This window comes from Pseudorca crassidens, chromosome 20 (assembly GCF_039906515.1).
Source record: "Pseudorca crassidens isolate mPseCra1 chromosome 20, mPseCra1.hap1, whole genome shotgun sequence".
Classification (NCBI taxonomy): Eukaryota; Metazoa; Chordata; class Mammalia; order Artiodactyla; family Delphinidae; genus Pseudorca; species Pseudorca crassidens.
The window spans coordinates 42,779,863-42,800,218 of record NC_090315.1 but is presented as its reverse complement, the minus strand read 5'-3'; the positions used below and the strand labels follow the sequence as shown (position 1 = coordinate 42,800,218).

Here is a 20,356-nt window from a genome sequence, read left to right as displayed (position 1 = left end):
TATTATTCTTTCACATACGTCTTCACTGTTCTTGCACATTTGCTTTCCAAATGACCTTAATGATCAATTTGTTAAATTAAAATAACTATTAGGATTTTGATTGAAATTGCATTATATTAATAAATTTGGGCAAGAGTAAAGAAATACACAGTGTGTGTCTTCACATCCAAGAATATCATCTCTCACTCTAGGTCTTTGGGAAATGCCTTTCAGTACATTTTCATACAAAGTGCTTGTGTTTTTCTCATTAAATGTATTTTTAGATGCAGTATAATTGCTGTGGTATTTTGAATGTGGTTCTGCTTTCCAGTATATATATATTTTCAGTATGTTTTACAACTGATTTCTGCTTATATAAAGTTAAGTTATCACAGTTAAAAATATTTACCCACCGAAAGCAGGAGGCAGAGTCCATTCTTGTGGAGACCTTGAGGGATGGGACAGGTGGGCTGGGGAGACACCTCTCCTGGGTGCATCGCATGTGATTTTCTTCTCTTCTCCCACATTTGAGGGCTGGCTCTGTTACAAGCTGAGCCTCATTCCAGGGTGGACTTTTCCCTTGCTTGAGCCTTGGATACCACTAAGTCAGCACGTCAGCTCACTCAGTGACCTTCCAGAATCTCCAGGCACCTGTGAGATTTATAACAAAATGCTACTCCTCCCTTTCCCAAGCCTCCCATTCTGTGCTCAGAGATGAGGTATCCATGGCATTACTGGTGGCCCAGAATAGTATCTATTTGCATCACACAAGTCAACATTTAATACGTACTATGTAGTCTTTCTTGATAAAGCTTCTAAGTATACTTTATGGCAAGAGAGTTTAGATATTTCCTATAACATTAGATACTTTCAGGAGTTCTGGGGTAGGGAATATGCCAGCTTATTATACCCCATGTTGCTAATTCCCTGTGGAAATTGGTACAAAATTGCACTGACATGGGCAGGACAAAACGTTAGGTGGTAAGTGAAGCCATTGGGGTCTGTATTTTTCAAGCCTGTATACATATATATATATATGTGTACACACACACACACACACACACACACACACACACACACACACACACACACACACACACACACACACACACACACACACACACACACACACACACACACACACACACACACCCCTTTCCTGGCTTTCGGGTAGGCTCAGTACCCAGCAGGACTGAAGTCATGTACAGAGCCTTCACAATTAATGTTGGAAACTGTCTAACAAGTTGTACAATTTGGTTTAATGGGATGTCTGATGAGTAACACATGGTTGTTTGTCAACTAAAAATATGTTGAAGACCTTTCAGCAAACCAGGGGAGACATCTCTTGTGTCACATCTCACAAACAGCTGCGCCCTGCCCTGGGTACACATAATTGCTGAAACTGATTGGGGAGGGCTGGAAGCGTTGATGCTGTCGTATTAATTTGCTCCATAAATCAACACATGAACTTGACAGCCCTTTAAAATCTTTATCATCGTGCATTTATCTTTTCTGTTCCGAAGGAGCTGTATCTGACTTCGATCCAAAGCAACTTATATTCATTAAACAAATATTTATTGAGCATTGACAGGTGATGAAGATTAGTATTGGCAGGGTCTGGGACCGTCTTCAAGAAGCTCACAGTTTCACGGGGAAATAGACATATAAGCAAAAAATTGCAACTTAGTGTGATCAGGGCGGTGATAGGCATCGAGGTAGTGTTGCTGCAAAGATTCATTCATTCTTCATTCATTCATTTATTCATTCCACAAAGACTAAGACCTGCTAAGGTAGAGGTGTGGCCTCTGCAGACACAGGACACAGTGCCTACTTCAGAGAGCTCAGTCTAGGAGCAAGAAACAGACATACAAATGGATTATAAACAAATATAAGCTATCGCAATCTGTAGCGGGTATGGTGGGGCAGGCCAGAGCAGGGAAAGGTCATCTCATGTCGGGGAATCAGGGAAGACTTAATAGGTGAAGTGGTGCTTGAGGTAAGTCTTGAAAGATGGGCAAGTGTTTATATCCTGGGTGGGTGAGGAAAAAAAATCAGTGATGGGAGTGGCATGTGCAAAGGCCCTTTTTTGTGGGGGTGGGCAGTGCAGAGAGAACAGATTGTTCAGGACCAGGAAGTAGTGTGGCATGGACTGAGCATGGTGTGAGGCGGCTGTGGTGAGAGGGGCGGCCAGAGGATCAAGTGCAGGTCACATCACGAACGGTCTTAAACGCCCAGCCAGGGAGCCTAATGTTTTCCCCACACCTCAGTCACAGTCAAGTCCCAGCCTTGTTCTTCCTTCCTCGCATGATATGGGAACATATATGTATATGTATAAGTGATTCACTTTGTTATAAAGCAGAAACTAATACACCATTGTAAAGCAATTATACTGCAATAAAGATGTTAAAAAAATAATAATAACAATGATGTTTCTATAACCAAGGTTTAGAAATGTGATTTCTGAGACTCCCTAGCTCTGTCCCTTTAATTTCTTCCCTATTAAGGAAACTAAAATAAATTATCTATAAAGATGTGTAAAAAAAAAAAAAAGAAATGTCAGCTCTGATTGTTTATGTGATGTAAAACACAGTGCAAAGTCTCAGGCTTGAGAATACCATGCACAGGAAATAGGAAGCTTTGAATGAAGTTTGGTTGCCTGTTTATGAGGTTTTTGGCTTGCTTATCTGTTCACTTTTTCATCAGACCCCACCTTAGAACTAGAGAATCAAATCTGAATATTAACAAGACCTTCCCTCCTCCCCCCACCAGGTGATTCGATGCTGAATTAACTATGAGGAGCGTTGGTCCCCCAAAAGAGCCAGGTCAGTCTGACTTCAAAATGTCTCCTCTTTCTAAGACCTCATGTTGCTCTATTTTTGGTTACCTCCCAGGTTTATTCCTAAATATCATGAACAGTTTTGGCCACGAATAATGGATCCGTCGTCAGAGGGTGCATATTTCTACCTATAGTGTGAGTTTTGGGTTTAAAGTGCTGATACGGTTTGTGACTGATCAGAATGGAAAATAGCACATGGGGCTCCCCAATTTGTAAGGCTATGAAAAAGTCTTCATGGAAAATAGAGTAGAAAATTCTTCATTCTAACATGGAGTCAAGTGGTTTCTTTTTAAGCTTTTTTTTTTTTTTGATGTGGACCATTTTTAAAGTCTTTATTGAATTTGTTACAATATTGCTTCTGTTTTATGTTTTGGTTTTTTGGCTGCAAGGTATGTGGGATCTTAGCTCCCGGACCAGGGATCAAACCCGCACCCCCAGCATTGGAAGGCAAAGTCTTAACCACTGGACTGTCAGGGAAGTCCCTCAAATGGTTTCTTATGAAAGAAAATTCTGATATTAAGAAGAAACCCATACTGGGCATATACCCAGAGAAAACCATAATTCAAAAAGACACATGCACCCCAATGTTTATTGCAGCACTATTTACAATAGCCAGGTCATGGAAGCAACCTAAATGTCCATCGACAGATGAATTGATAAAGAACATGTGGTACATATGTACAATGGAATATTACTCAGCCATAAAAAGGAACGAAATTGGGTCATTTGTAGAGACGTGGATGGACCTAGAGACTGTCATCCAGAGTGAAGTAAGTCAGAAAGAGAAAAACAAATATTGTATATTAACACATATATGTGGAGTCTAGAAAAATGGTACAGATGAACCCGTTTGCAGGGCAGAAATAGAGACACAGATGTGGAGAACAAATGTATGGACACCAAGGGGGGAAGTGGCTGGTGGTGATGGGATGAATTGGGAGATTGGGATTGACACATATACACTAATATGTATAAAATAGATAACTAATAAGAACCTGCTGTATAAAAAAAATTCAAAAAAAAAAGAATAAAAATAAATAAAAAGAAACCCAATCTTACCAAGACGATTTATTGGGCAATGTTTGCTGATATTGCAAAATATTTTCTTCTTTAACTACTCAGTGTGCTTACTTATTCATTGATTCATTCGTTCCACAAACCTTTGTTTCCTGTGCTGTGTCCTGGAAACAGAGGAGTAGTACATGGTCACTGTCCTCAAGGAGTTCATGATCTGGAGGAAGAGACAGATAAAACACGAATTACAACCCATTGTCATACGTGATAGATTACAGCCCTTTTGTGACACAGACTTTTCTGCTGGTCCCAATTTCAAGCATTTTGTTTAATGTGTAGACCACATATGTGAGTGTCTCAAAAAGTTGTCGAATTTGTGTACTGTCACCTTAGTTATATTCTAGTTACCAACAAAGTGCTTGGGAGTAGGGGAGTGGTACAGAGAAAGGGGTAGCTTTGTTGGCTGGGGATAATTCATAGGGTTGAAAACCTTCGTTCACTCATTTGATAGATATTTACTGAGGCAGGTATAGGAGTGGGGGATCGGGGGATTGGGCGGATTCTTGCAATATCAAGTATAACCTGTGGCAGAGTAAATGTCTGTAAATACATTTTTAAAAAATAAATTTATTTTATTTATTTATTTTTGGCTGCATTGGGTCTTCGTTGCTGCACGTGGGCTTTCTCTAGTTGCGGCGAGCAGGGGCTACTCTTCGTTGTGGTGTGAGGGCTTCTCACTGCGGTGGCTTATCTTGTTGCAGAGCATGGGCTCTAGGCGCGCAGGCTTCAGTAGTCGTAGCACGCAGGCTCAGTAGTTGTGGCTCGTGGGCTCTAGAGCACAGGTTCAGTAGTTGTGGCGCATGGGCTTAGTTGCTCCATGGCATGTGGGATCTTCCTGGACCAGGGCTTGAACCTGTGTCCCCTGCATTGGCAGGTGGATTCTTAACCACTGCGCCACCAGGGAAGCCCTGTAAATACATTTTTAAGGGTGGTTTTTGTTTAAAAAATCTGAATGACCAAGGGGGATTGGGGATTAGGAATGAACAAGATATCCTTGGTTCCTGTCCTTTGTCTCCCAGAGAAGATGCTGCTAAATATATAATCAGATGATAAATCAACTAATTCTACTTGTGACAAACATTTGGGGGAGGTGGAGAGTTCTATGAGAGTATGTGATGAGAGAGGTGACCCAGCCTGAGGCATCAATAAATGCTTCTCTGATAACTGGAAATGTATAGTCTTTGACTTACATCACCCCATTTCCTCCTCCCCCAGCCCCTGGCAACCACTACTCAGTTATCTATTTCTGTGAAATAATGTGTGTGTGTGTGTGTGTGTGTGTGTGTGTGTGTGTTTAGATTCCCATATAAGTGATATCATACAGTATCTGTCTTTCTCTGTCTGATGGCTTATTTCACTTAGCATAATGCCCTCCAGGTATATCCATGTTGGTGCCAATGGCAGGATTTCTTTCTCTTTATTGGCTGAATAATATTCCATCGTGCATGTGTGTATATATATTTATAGCACATTTTCTTTATTCATCCAGAGGTCAAAGGTACAAATTTTTAATTATAAGAAGAATAATTTCTCAGGATCTAATGTACAGCATGGTGACTATAGTTAATAATACAGTATCGTGTGCTTGAAAGTTGCTGAGAGTAGTTATTAGCCACACACACACACACACACAATTAAGTATGTTAACTGAGGGAGGTGATGGATATGTTAATAATCTCGATCTTGTTAATCATCCTATAATGTATATGTATAACAAATCATCACATTGTACACTTTAAATATATGCAATTGTATCTGTCAATTAGTCCTGAGTAAAGTTAAAAAAAAAGAGAAATGCTTCTCGGAGGCTATGACGCATGAGCTGATACTTGAAGGGAGCCTACTGGAGGGAGGTGCATTCCAGGCAGCAGGAACACCAAGTGCAAAGGCCCCGGGGCACAATGGAACTTGGTGCATTCCTCCAAATGAAAGCTAGTGTGGCTAGAAGAACATGGGCCGTCTTGGAAGTTAGCTGTCCTCCTTACTTGGCGTTTGTTTAAATACAGAGTTCTCTCTCAGCCTCGTGGACAGGAGAGATGTGACAAAATAGAAAGGAACCTGGCCCAAGAGACCACTTACCAGTTATTTAACCATGGACACTGACCATCTACCCCATCTACCCCAGTGGGGTTTCCTGCTCCCCCTCCCCCGCTTATCTACAAGACATTGTGGATGGGAAAGTGCTTAGAAGCAGTACAAACTCTGTTGTTATGAACTCTATGGTTATGAAGTCCCTGTCTCGCCTTCTGTTACCTCAGGGATACATCTGTGGGGTAAAGAGAGGTAAAGTGGCTATGATCCTGGCTTCCATGTTGACGGGTGGTGGTTAATTTAAGAGACTTAAGTTTTTCTTCTTAAGCGCACAATAGCATTGTAGAAAACAGCTGACTGTCCCCAGCTGCCTGTAAACACCCAACCGGAAGCAGCGGACAAAGAGCTGATTATGACAGAAAGGCACCCGGCTGTTAGTACTTGAGCTGACAGATGTCATTAGCAAGTGAGAATGAAAGGGAAATTGGCCAGTTGCCGGGAGAAGCCACGACTCTCTGCACTTCTTAGAAATCCGGTGGACAGTACCATAGGGGTGGCACTTGGATGGGGTGAGGGTCATGGCTGGGGATAGGGGTGTCTCAACCATAGATCCAGACCATCTCCAGCACTGTGGGGACTTGAGGATGTAATTATTCTCAGATCGGGAATAGGTGGGAACCAGGGGAAGACAGTAAATGATTCAAAGTTTAACTCTGAGGATTAACGGTTGAGGTACGTGATGGGTTGAATGATGTCTCCCTCCACCTCGCGCCCTCCCCCCCCCCAAGATATGTTGAAGTCCTAACTCCGAGTACTTCAGAATCTGATCTTATTTGGAAATAGGGCCTTTACAGAGGTAATCAAGTTAAGATGAGGTTGTTAGGGTGGGTTCTAATCCAATATGACTGATGTCCCTATAAAAGGGGAAATTTGGACACAGAGCCAGACACACACAGAGGGAAGATGGAGTGAAGACCCACAGGGAAATGATGGCCATATAACTGGAGTGATGTATCTTCAAGGGATATATCAAGGGATGCCAAGGACTTCTGGTCAACACCAGCAGCTAGAAGGAACAAGGAAGGATTCTCCCCTAAAGTTGTCAGAGAGAGCCTGGCCCTGCCACACTGTGATTTTGGAGTTCCAGCCTCCAGAACTATGAGACAATACCCTTCTGTTGTTTTAAGCTACCCAGGTTTTGGTACTTTGTTACAGCAGCCCTGGGAAACGAATCCAAGGAGCTTTCCATGAGGATCGTTTAACTTTTCAAACTTCTCCAGTAAGACAGAGGTATAATATTTTTGCCACAGATATGAGGGAGGCAGTCATTTTCTCAGAGCCACTGCCAATTCATTCAAATACTTATCATATCCCAACAGTGCCCGCCTGCACGCCTGCCTCCGCTGTCCAGGCACCATGACAAGTAGAACATCTCAGTGGGGAGTAAAATAGATGCTTCACAGAAAAGCAGACCTGGACCAAACGTCTGCTCTGCTGCTCCCAAGCTGTGTGATCCAGGGCATGCAACCTTCTCAGGTCTCAGTTTTCACATCTGTGAAAGGAGGATTATCCCACCACTCTCCTGGGATGCTGGGGAGATTCGCTGGGAGTATGCGTGTGAGGCGCTTAGCCCTGGCCAACTCGAGGAAGTGCTACAACACTGTGATGCGTTATGATTAATATGATCCTATCCAGCAGCTGTTTTCTTCAGCCACAGGCATTTACTGGCTTGATGATCACAGACTGTGGGAGACGATGTTCAGTGACACCAAACTCTTAACTCCCATACCTGACACCTTAGAGGATGGGGAATGGACACAGCTGGCCGTTTGCAGCCTCCCGTCTCCCTGGCGTCTGACTCAAGGGCCTGGGTGTTTTTTTGCTGACTTCAGGCTTCTCCTAAACTCCACTCTGAACACTGCCTCCTATGCTCAGGATCTCTTTAAATCTCTTTCCCCTCTCTCCCATGGAAACTCACAGTCCTTCACATTGGTTAATCTATTTATTATTTATTTATTTATTTAATTTATTTTTCGCTGCGTCGGGTCTTAGTTGCGGCACACGGGATCCTCGTTGAGGCAAGCAGGATCTTTCATTGCGGCGCGTGGGCTCCTCTCTAGTTGTGGCACACGGGTTTTCTCTTCTCTAGTTGTGGCACACGGGCTCCAGAGCGCGTGGGCTCTGTCGTTTGCGGCACGCAGGCTCTCTAGTTGAGGCGTGCGAGCTCAGTAGTCGCGGTGCATGGGCTTAGTTGCCCCACAGCACGTGGGATCTTAGTTCCTTGATGAGGGAGTGAACCTGCGTCCCCTGCATTGTAAGGTGGATTCTTTACCGCTGGACCACCAGGGAAGTCCCCATGATGGTTAATCTAAAAGGGATGCCTACACTGATTAAAAAACCTTATACAAAGGTGTGAACAAATGATAGTTCATACTACTCCTTGGGGTTTTACCATTTAAAATAGAGTTTGTTAACTTCAAAGAAGTTCTGTTTGATGGAGTGGTTGTGGGAAATATGTTTGTGGTCTGGATTTGGGGGACAGTACCTGCTATAGACTGAAAGTTTGTGTCTCCCCCCCGCTAATTCATTTGTTGAAACCTAATCCCCAATCGAATGGTCTTTGGAGGTGGGGCCTTTGGGAGGTGATTAAGAGCCCTCATGAATGGGATTGGTGCCCTTATAATAGAGACCCAGAGAGCTCCCTTGCCCCTTCTGCCAAGTGAGGACACAGCGAAAAGATGGCCCTCTATGAACTAGGAGGTGGGCCCTCGCCAGACACCGAATCTGCCGGCACCTTCATCTTGGACCTCCCAGCCTCCAAAACCCTGAGAAATGATTTCTGCGGTTTACAAGCCACCACTTCTATGGTGTTCTGTTATAGCAGCGCATGTGAACTAAGATGGTCTCCCTTTCTACTAAATGAACCCCAGAAAAAGACAGTGTGTCGGCGATGGGACACATTGTTTGTGAAAGGCCGCCACTGCGGTCTCTCCCGTGACAGGCCACTGGCTTGACATCACTTTCCACCTTCTGTACAGCATAGGAGGGTTGTTTGAATTAACCAAGGGCATCTCGGCTTGCTTTCTTGCTATTCCCAGAACTTGACTTCTTCCCACTCCTGTGATGCTGTTCCCTATGCCTTTTCTTTCTCTGTGTGTTACCATTTTCACGTTAACGAAGTCAAAGCCAAACAGGACCCGTGACTGGAGAATATGGGAAACTATATTTCAGTTATTGTCTCAAACCAGCAATAAAAGAGAATTCCTCCTAAGGCTAACTCTGGATTTGGCCCTGATATTCCCAGACTCTGACTTTTCACCTGCCGTTCCCTCTACCTGGAGTGTCTTTTGATTACCTTGACCTCCTGTTCAACTCCTCCTTGTCTTTCAGGGGCCTGCTCACCTGTAACCCCCTCTCCGAAGCCTTCCGTGCTGCTCTGTATCCCTGCTGAGGTGCTGGTCACATGGGATTGTTCACATATCCGTCTCCCCCTCTAGACTGTGAGGTTCTTGGGAAAGAGGATGGATCTAATTCAGAGGCCCAGGCATATAGTTGGGATCATTAATAATTGATGCACAAATGAGTGGATAAATAGGTGGAAAGAGGCAGGGAGAGATGTATGGGTAGATAGATGGATGAATGGATGAAGGTGTGAGATAATTTCAGCATCTCTGACCCTGCTTCAGGTAGGGATGGAATTTACCTACAAGTTTGTGTTATCTTTTAATGTGGACACAGGTCTGTCCATAGCCAACACGAATGAGATAGATAGATGATGGATGGATGGATGGATGGATGGATAGATGAGAGAGAGAGAGAGAGAGAGAGAGAGAGATTGATCGATCTACTATGGCGTGAGCAACTGAGAGTTCGTAACCTTTCCTGATGCATTTCATAAATAGAATGTATTAACTCCGAAGAAGATGGACTTGGTGGACTGTGTGGGAAATACTTTTGAGGACCACGTTTGGGGGCAGTGCCCCTTTGTCCTGCTTCTATCAGAGGTTCCGAGTTTGCTCACCTGCTCCCACTTCCTGCTCTGGGTCTGGACTGCTCGCATCTCTGTGGCCTCCTGCCTTGCCCTCCCGGCTGGATTTGACCTTCTCTGATTCAACCCGAATGGGTCTCAGCTGGACCTCCCAGCTCCATGGGTGCTTGGGTGTGGCAGCACCGGAGGAACAGAGGGCCCAGTGGGCAGTCCCCACTCATGAAGGGCTGGAGAAAGAACAAGGGGCTCCGAGTGGGACAACCTGCCCCGGCAGCTGGGATGTTTGGAACGTGTTGCTCTGATGCTGCTAAGCTGGTGGCAGCTTTCAGACAGACACCCCTTGCGGTCTTCTGTGTGTGTTCTTGCTTTCTTTTATCTAAGATGAGTGGTGATTGAAGCTGGAGAGGAGCCTATTGTCTGGAAAGAGAGCTGACCAGCAACAGGTTTTTATAAAATCCATGGTTCTTAAAGGAGAGAGCTCTGTCGATTTTGGGGTCCTAAAGACCACTTTACACAAAACCTATATGTGCCTTTGTCTGAAGGGCAAGGGGGGCGGGTGGTCTCTTCCCCGAGGCTGAACTGTATTTGCAGGCAACCCCACCCTCCATGTATAAAAGGCGTCCAAAGAAAGCCTCAGGCGAGATTAATCTGACTCCTTAAACTTGAAAGATTTTTATTCATATTAGGGAGACTGAGATAACTTATTAGATAAAACAATACTTGCGAACTTGGCAACCTTTAGCCAGGCCATCACTTCCCCTGCCTGGGTTTCAGTTTTCCTACCTATACCATTGTTAGAATGCTGCTCTCATACTTACTTCATGGAGCTGTGCAGATCAAATAAGTTCACATACATTGTAAGATGTTAAACAGATGCTAAGGTTTGATGGTCATTATTATGAACATAGTACCAACCATCCGTCTCAGAACAGAGGAAGTCTGCAGAGTGACCTGGCGAGTTAATGGGACCAATGATATTTATCCTTCGACATCCACCTCTTCACGGTTGTCTGTGTCAGAGTCTCCGGGACTGGACGTGGAGATGGGTGGGCAGGTAGTAGAATTGCAGTGAGTTTCTCTCTTGGTTTTAGCATTTCTGGCTGGGGGCATTTGTGTGGGTCGGTAAAGGGTGTTGTTAGAATATGAAATCCTAAGTCACATGAGGAGAGAATTACTGGTATTCAGGGCCTTCCAGAGTCTGCCCGGCAGGCCCTCACCCTCTGCTTTCCACTTTTACAATCACATTTTGTCTCCTCCAGACTTAGCTCTCGGCTACACTGAGGGACAGCCTTATCCTGCCAGGGACCCATCTAGTCCAGTCCCGTCTCCATATTTGGATCACACTTTTCCTTTTTCAGGGAGTGAGAAGTTGTGCAAGTCTGAGATTTTATCACAGCCAGGGGACCCAGGAATTCCTGAATCCTCATGTCTATCCATTCTTCCTTCTATGATGTCCAGGAGGGAAAGCTATTCCCAGGGTAAGGAGAAGGAGAAGGAGAAGGAGAAGGAGAGGAGGAGGAAGAGGAAGGGGAAAGGGAAGAGGAAGGTAGCAAAGGGGGAGGGGGAGAAGGAAAGTTTGTTACATTGTTTAAGGGAGATTTAACCCCAAGAACTATGGTGGATTTCTGGTGTACCAGGCTAGACACTGTGAAGCACTCCCTTTCGAAAATCTAAGTGGACTCAAGAGACATCAGAGTAGCTCAGTCTGTCCATGTGCCTTAAGAACCAGACCCAGGGGCTTCCCCAGTGGCGCAGTGGTTAAGAATCCACCTGCCAATGCAGGGGACACGGATTCAAGCCCCGGTCCGGGAAGAGCCCACACGCCGCGGAGCAACTAAGCCGGTGCGCCACAACTACTGAGCCTGCGCTCTAGAGACTACGTGCCACAACTGCTGAGCTCGTGTGCCACAACTACTGAGCCCACACACCTAGAACCCGTGCTCCGCAAAAGGAGAAGCCACCGCAATGAGAAGCCCACGCACCGCAACAGAGAGTAGCCCCCGCTTGCTGCAACTAGAGAAAGCCCGCGTGCAGCAACAAACACCACGTAAAAAAAAAAGAGAGAACAGACTCATCCTCAGCAGGGTCACCTTGTTGAGGGAAAAACTATACTCAGAGACCCTGGCAGACGAGTTTTTAGAGCGTCAGAACAGGACCGAGGCCCCATTTCTGGAGCAGAGCTGTCCCAGGCTGTCAAAGCCGGCTTGATGGTCTGGGGTGGCCCCTGAGTCTGGACCCCTGAGGGAGAACAGAGAAGAGGCAAAAGGGACAGAAAACCATGTCCCTGCTGCAGGTCTCGCCACTCTGGCTGCGTGGAAGGAAGAGATAGAAAAGAAGAAGCCATGTTCATACGAATTGGATGCCGCTTCCAGCCCAGAAAGACGCTCTCCCCCACCTCCCCATCCCTTTTTTATTGTTTTGAAAGTAAATTTTTAGTTTAGAACAAGAAGAGATATAACCAATCACTCATTTAAAAAAAAAACTGACAAATACAGTGAACATGATAGAAACTTAGAAAAGATAATTTTATTATTTTCTTGACGTATCTCTAATATTTTTCTCCCATAATCTTTGGCTACATACTATCATTGTCTTCATATGGCCACAAATTTATATTCATTTTCTATAGACAGAGGGATAATTCAGTCTTTCCTCTAGCATGACTGATGGAAATATATTTATTATTGTTGCTTTAAAACATTTTTTTCCATTTCACTACTCTTCATTGGTAATAGTATATATATTTACAGGAATTCTGTCGAATTTGGGAAAGCATTCTGTCAGATTTCTTACCTATAGAATCTCTAACAATTTCAGTGTAGATTTTTTTAATGCAGTTGCTAATTTAAAAAAATATTTTTTATTGAGATATAGTTCATATACCACGAAATTCATCCCTTTGAAGAATATAATTGACGAAGTTGTACAATTATCACCGCTATCTAATTCCAGAACATTTCCATCATCTCCAAAAGAAGCTGGGTACCCGCTGGCAGTCACTCCCCATTCTTTTGTCCTCCCCAATCCCTAGCAGCCACGATTCTACTTTTTGTCTCTATGGATTTGTTTATTCTGAACATTTCCTGTAAATGGAATCATACGGTATGTGGCCCTTTGTGTCCGACTTCTTCCACTTAGCATAATGTTGCCAAGGTTCGTCCATGTTGTAGCGTGTGTCCCGACTTCATTTTTTTATATGGCTGCATAATACTTCATTGTATGGATATACCACCTTTTGTTCATCCATTCATAAGTTGGTGGGCATTTGGGTTGTTTCCATAGTTTGGCTGCTGTGAGTAATGCTGCTGTGAATATTCATGTGCGGTTGTTTTCAAGGACATGTTTTCATTTCTCTTGGGTATATGCAGAGGAGTGCAATTGCTGGACCATGTGGTAACTCTATTTAACTTTTTGATCTTGAGACTTTCTTTTTAAAACATTTTTATTGGAGTATAGTTGATTTACAATGTTGTGTTAGTTTCAGGTGTACAGCAAAGTGAATCAGTTATACATATATACATTTATCCACTCTTTTTTTTTTTTTTAAGGTATGTGGGCCTCTCACTGCTGTGGCCTCTCCCGTTGCGGAGCACAGGCTCTGGACGCGCAGGCTCAGCGGCCATGGCTCACGGGCCTAGCCGCTCCGCGGCCTGTGGGATCTTCCCTTGTCCCCTGCATCGGCAGGCGGACTCTCAACCACTACGCCACCAGGGAAGCCCCCTTTTTTTGTTTGTTTGTTTTTTATCCACTCTTTTTAAAGATGCTTTTCCCATATAGGCCATTATAGAGTATTGAGTAGAGTTCCCTGTGCTATACCGTAGGTCCTTATTAGTTATCTATTTTATATACAGTAGTGTGTTTACACGACGGGCAGTGATACCGCTTCACCTTGAAAGCAGGTTAAGGTTGGGTGGTGGTGTGGTGAGCTGGGGGAGGGCACTGTGGAGCACCCAGCTGAGGTCTTCCAGTGCTCCCTTCTGTCTTTTTTGATTGCCCAGAGCAATGTGTCCTGTGTCAGGGACACAGCAGGAAAAATAAACCCATTTATGGGTTGCATTTCTAAAAGGTAGAAAATGAAAGTAACTGTATTTAGTCCCATGAGAGAAAATGCATCCTTGCCCTTTAAATTACTTAGCATAGTGCCTAAGAGTGAGCTATAGACCCGGGCTGCATGGGTTGGCATCCCAGCTCCACTACTAACTAGCTGTGGACCTTGATTAAGTCACTTGACCTCTCAGCGCCTTGGTGTCATCAACCATAACGTGGGGAGATGCTAACACTCATACTTCCCTTGTGGAGCTGTTGTCCTCACATGATGATACATGTAACATATGAAACAGGGTCCCTGGAAAATGCTCAGCCTAAAGCGACCTTCAAAAGGTCACTCTGAGAGTGGGTGTGGAGGACAAGTAGGCAAGAGCGGGAGGGAGGAGATGGGGATAATGGCTAAAAGGCTCTTGATCATTCAGTCTCTAATCAATAAGCAATTTGCTGGTGTTTCATGAGCCTTTAATCAGATAATTTGGAGCCAGGATCCAGTTTTGATGTCATGTGAAACACATGGAGTGTATTTTATTTTACTTTACTTCTTTTTTTTTTTTACTGTTTTATTTCATTTTAGTTATTCATGCTACCTGGTGGACTTTCTTTTATCCTAGTTTCTTCATCGTGCGGTCAAGGACCTGGATAATTGATATTTTTTCTAGGGCCCCTCCCCCTATCAAACACACATGATAACACTAGACTTGATTTTATGAGCTTCAAATGCAAAACAAGATCATATCATGTTTTATTTGCGTCCTGCCATCAGAACGTCACTCTGTTCCTTGCGGCCAGGAGGTCTCTGAGGTGGCTGCTACTTGTGGCCCTCCTGGCCCCTCCATTCCATGGAAAGGACGGGCTGCTTAGAGGAGGGGGATTGTCCAGTGCGGGGGCCCCAGGCGCAGGCAGAAATCCACCTCTGAGTGAAGTACGTGGCTCTCCATCAGGGGACCTGGCTCTCTCCTGGCCATCGGGGGAGATTTGCACACTAGAAGCGTGAACATGGGCGTGTTCATGAGGCTCATGTACACAGGATCCAATAGCTTCCAAGAGTAGCCGTCATCCTTTGTTCAGATTCTACACGCAGCCTGCGACCATAACTTGGATTTCCTTGGTCCCTTGATAGTGGGACCAAAGCTCTCTGGGAACAGGTATGGGTGTGCCAATGGTGGGGGCGATCCATCCACCTGTGGGAATCAATGCTGTGTGCTCAGGGTCTGTGTGAGGAGCTTCACGGGATCTGGTCACCTCAGGGCACATGGACAAACTCGAGTGTCTAGCCATCCGCAGCTGTGGATTTCTCTGCAGCTGTTTCCCTGAATCCAGGTACAGTGGCCTCTGTACCTCTCGTCATTAGGCAAAAGGCTAGTGTCAACAGCCATCAATTTAGTTAACTGCCTGGGCTGATATTTCTGTCCCCAAATGAAGGGACATTTAACTTCCAGCTAAAAGCATCACTAGGAGTCTTTAGTAAAACCAATGCCAAGTTTATTTGTTTGTTCGATCCTGGTAAAGAGATAACATGGGCTTGTTTGTGCTTGTTTTTCCTCAGTACAATCATTGACTTTACCTAGAGCTTTTAAAAAAATTAGCTAAAATCCGCAGTTGAGTTAATAAACAGAGTTGAAAACCTCCAAGCTGATAATGCAGGTACCATCTACTGACTGGTCACCCTTGATGGACATGGCCCAGCAGGTGACTCTGGGCTGCATTGTGCAGGGCAGGGACTCTGTTTTCTAGAAATCTACACTTCTTTTAGACCCCTCTTTTAGTCCAGAGTCTGGGCCCTTGGGCACAATCAGTGTAGTTGCGTGCCTTCCAAGAATTTAATATCATCGTCAGCCTGGCAGGAACTTAGCTTTCTTATGAGTTTTGGGAGGTTGTGAGTGCCACCCACCCCACATTTAGATTCCCGCAGGTGACAAGCCTGGTTCCTCTATGTGAGCATTGCATTTTAACAATGACATGAGCTCATTTTATTGAAAGCTTAAGATGAGACCAGCATTGTTCTGATCGCTTTATGTGCCCTATGAGACAATGGTGTTACTGCTCCCATTTTACAGATAAGGAAATGGAGATCCAGAGAAGATAAGCAACTTGCCCAATAACAACTAACATTACAGAGCTCTTTTCATGTATCAGACTGTCCACTCTCCATGTGCTGGGTTCTTCACATTACCTTTATTAAATCTTCAATGATATAAGTACTATTATTATTTACATTTTTGTTTATGAGGATGCTCAGGTGCAAACAACTAACTTATTCAAGGTCAACTAACTTATTCAAGGTCACAGAGGTGAGGTAAGTCAGGCTTGGGCAGTACCTTGGCCAGGGTTGCTTCAGTTCTCAACCATCACGCTATCCCACCTCTCAGGAGATATTTAACTAGAATAACTTGGTTATCTGTGAGCTTAGATATGTTGTTGAATTTTCCCCTTCAAGGCATAATGAATTACCTAAGATGATTATTATGCTTTGTTCATAATTTATTTTCCTTTCTGAAGCCAGTCTGCAGAAACTTAAAATATGTAGGACTGAACACTAAATGAGATTTCTGCAACCTTTTTGTGAAAAGTAATCGGCAATATCCATTAAAACAAATAACACACTTATCTTTTTTATTCACTCTTCCCACTTGGGGAAATTCTTCTATAGAAACAAAAGCACCAGGGAGATTAAGTGTATGATGAAGGAAGTTTTTGCCACATTGTTTGTAATAACAAAAACTTGGGCGAGCCTGACAGCCCATCATTGGGGTGGAGGGAGTGGAGACTTGTGAGTAGATGGATAAATCTACTACAGTGGTTAAATGCCATTGTCCATAGAATGGGATGTTGTGTAGCTATGACCTGGAGTATGGTTAGGTGATAGAAACAAGTAGCAGAAACACCTGCAGAGGAAACAGTTATTTAAAAAAACAAGCTAGTGTCCCACACCTTCCTACATACATGTGCATTTGACTGTTTGAGTCTTAGAAGCATGGAGAGGAGTGTGGAAGGTCACACTTGCTGTTAACATTCATTACATGGGAGGTGGCCCATACAAGGGGAAGAGTGAAGTTGGGGTGCACTCTTTTTTTTGTGTGTGTGTGAAGGGTTTTTAAATAAATAATTATTTTTACAATGAATTAATTATGTTTATTTTTGGCTGCGTTGGGTCTTCGTTGCTGCGTGCGGGCTTTCTCTAGTTGCGGCGAGTGGGGGCTCCTCTTCATTGTGGTGCGCGGACTTCTCATTGCGGTGGCTTCTCTTGCTGTGGAGCACGGGCTCTAGGCGCGCGGGCTTCAGTAGTTATGGAGCACGGGCTTAGTTGCTCCACGGCATGTGGTATCTTCCCGGACTAGGGCTCGAATCCGTGTCCCCTGCATTGGCAGGCGGATTCTTAACCACTGCGCCACCAGGGAAGTCCGAGGGTGCGCTCTTAATTTTCTGTGTTGTTTCATAGGAGGTGTTGAACCTGTACTTTTGAAGCTTTAAAAAAAACTTTTAAAAACGGAAGTATAATTTACATAGTGAATGCTTAGTTGGGTACGGGCATGCATAGCAATATCTTAACTGTACAGCTCAGTCAGGTTTGACAAGTGCTTCCAGCCCTGTAACCCACACCCCTGTCCAGATATAGGACACCTTCACCGCCCCAGGGAGCCGCTTTGTGTGCCCCCCCCAGCCCCGTCATTCCCTGCTACCCCCTCTACCAGAAGCAACCACTGGTTCGATTTCTATTGCCATAGGTTAGCTTTTCCTGCTCTAGAACTTTATGTAAATAGAATCATACAGTGTGTACTCCTTTGTGTGACTTCTTTTGCTCAACACAGTGTTTCTGAGATTCATCCACTTTGCTGCATAAATCAGTAGTTTGTTCCTTTTTGTTGCTAGGTAGTATTCCACTATATGTACTCCACAGTATTCCACTATATGGATAAACCACAGTTTATCCATTCTCCTGTTGATGGACGTTTGGGTTGGCTGTTATGAATAAGCTGTTATGAATGTTCTTGTATAAGTATTTTTTTCCTGTGGACATACATTTTCATTTCTCTTGGATAAATACCTGGAAATAGAATTGCTGGGTCGAAGGGTAGGCATATAGGCATATGCTTAACTTTATAAGAAACTGACAAAGTTTTCCAAACTTCTTGTAATTTTGCACTCCCTGGAAATAGAATTGCTGGGTCGAAGGGTAGGCATATAGGCATACGCTTAACTTTATAAGAAACTGGCAAAGTTTTCCAAACTTCTTGTAATTTTGCACTCCCGTCAGCAAAGTGTGAGAGGTCAGATTGCCCCACATCCTTACCTGACAGTTTGATATTGTTAGTTTTGTATTAGTCAATCTATTGGCTGTATAGCAGTATCTCCTTGTAGTTTCCATTTACACTTTCGTAACGACTCGTAATGTTGAGCACTTTTTCATGTCCTTAAATGCAGACTTCCTGGTTCCAGCTATATGGTTAACCTTATATGAATACCACATTTTCTTGATTAATGTAGCTTTATAGTAAGTTTTGAAACCAGGTGGTGTAAGTCCTTCAATTTTTTCTTCTTTTGCAAAATTGTTTTGTTCTGGCTCTCATCAGAGTTTTGGTTACAGCTCTTACATATATTTTGTTAAATTTATCCCTATTTCATGTTTTTTGATGCTCTTATAAATAGTACTGCGAAAATTACAGCTTCTAATTGTTTCTTGCTAGTATGGAAATACAATTAATTATTGTATGTTGAGGCTGTATCCTGCAGCGTTGCTAAGCTCGCTTTTTAGTTCTGTTTTTTTTTTTCCTCAGCTTCCTTAGGATTTTCTACATACGTGACTATGTTACCTGCAAATAAACAATTTTATTCCTTCTTTTCCAATCTGTACATCTTTTTTTTTTTTCTTTTCCCTGCTTTGATGCAGTGATTAGGACTTCCAATAAAATTCTGAAGTGGTGAGAGTAGGCATCCTTGCCTTGTTCTCTACCTTAGGGAGAAAGTATTCAGTCTTTCACCATGAAGGGTGACATTAGCTGCAAGGTTACTATGGGAAACCCTTTATCAGATTGAGGAAGGTTCATTTTTATTCCAAGTTTGCTGAGCATTTTTATCATGAATAAGTGTTGGATATTGTCAAATACCTTTTCTGCATCTTTTGAGCTACTCGTAAGCAGTTTCTCCTTAGTCTGTTAATATGCCAAATTATATAGATTGATATTTGAATGTTAAGCCAATCTCGTAATCTTGTGATAAACCTATTTCGTCATGATGTATTATTTTATATATCTGTATATTTCAATTTGCTGACATTTTATTAAGGATTTTTGTATTTGTGTTCATGAGGGATGTTGGTTTGTGGTTTTTCTTTTCTTGTAATTTCCCTTTGGTATGCTTTTAGTATCACAGCCGTGTTGGTCTTATAAATGAGTTTGTCAGTATTTTCTTCCCCTGTTTTCTGGAAGAGTTTATGTAGAATTGGCATTATTTTTTCTTAAGTGTTTTTATATGATTCAGCAGTGAAGCATTATGCATCTGGAGTTTTCTTTGTGGGAAGGTTTTTGATAATAAATTTAATTTCTTTAGTAGGTATAGGGCTAGTTATATTTTGTGTTTCTTCTTGTGTCAGTTTTGTAATTTATGTTTTACAAGAAATTTGTCAATTTCATGAAATTATTTAATTTAGTGGCATAAATTGTTTAGAATGTTTCCTTCTTATCTTTTTACCGTTGCAGTGTAGATAGTGATGTCTTCTATTTCATTTCTGATATCTGTAAATTTGTGTTGTTGCATGGTATATATTTTTTCATCTTTTTATCTGTCATTTATCTTTTTCTTCATATTTAAAGTGAATCTCTTGTAAACAGAGATTTATAATTGGATTTTGCCTAAAGAAAACTAACCTGAAAATCTCTGCCTTTACGTTTAACGTGATTATTTGTATGGCTGTGTTTAAACTTACAGTCTTTCATTTGTTTTCTGTTTGTCTTCTTTCCTGCCTTCTTTTGGATTAATTGAGCATTTTTTTGATATTACATTTTATCTTTTGTATTGGATTTTTACCTATACTTATTTATTAATATTATATCACTTACAAAATAATCCCATATTGAATGATTTAAGAGCCTTGCAGTAGTGTACGTCCATATGCCCATCCTATTCTTTATGCTACTGTTTTCATATATTCTACTTTTATATATGCTGTATTCCCTGAAATACATTGTTGGTTTTGTAAACAGTCAATTGAATTTTAGAGAAATTTTCCTTCAGCCTGAATAACTTCCTAAAGAAAAAGAATTAGTTTGGCATTCAAGTCTACTGGTGATAAACTTTTAAAGTTTTTGTTTATTTAAAAATGTCTATTTGTATTTTCATTTTAAAAGATATTTTCACTGAATTTGGAATTACAGTTAACTTACAGTTAAGTTTTTTTTTCCACT

At 42.8% G+C, this 20,356-nt stretch overlaps 1 long non-coding RNA gene across 1 annotated transcript in view; it reads left to right on the top strand.

The window, feature by feature from the left end:
• The window catches only part of LOC137214680 (uncharacterized), a 778,223-nt gene that overhangs the window by 152,059 nt on the left and 605,808 nt on the right, over positions 1-20,356 (top strand). The window lies entirely within an intron of this gene.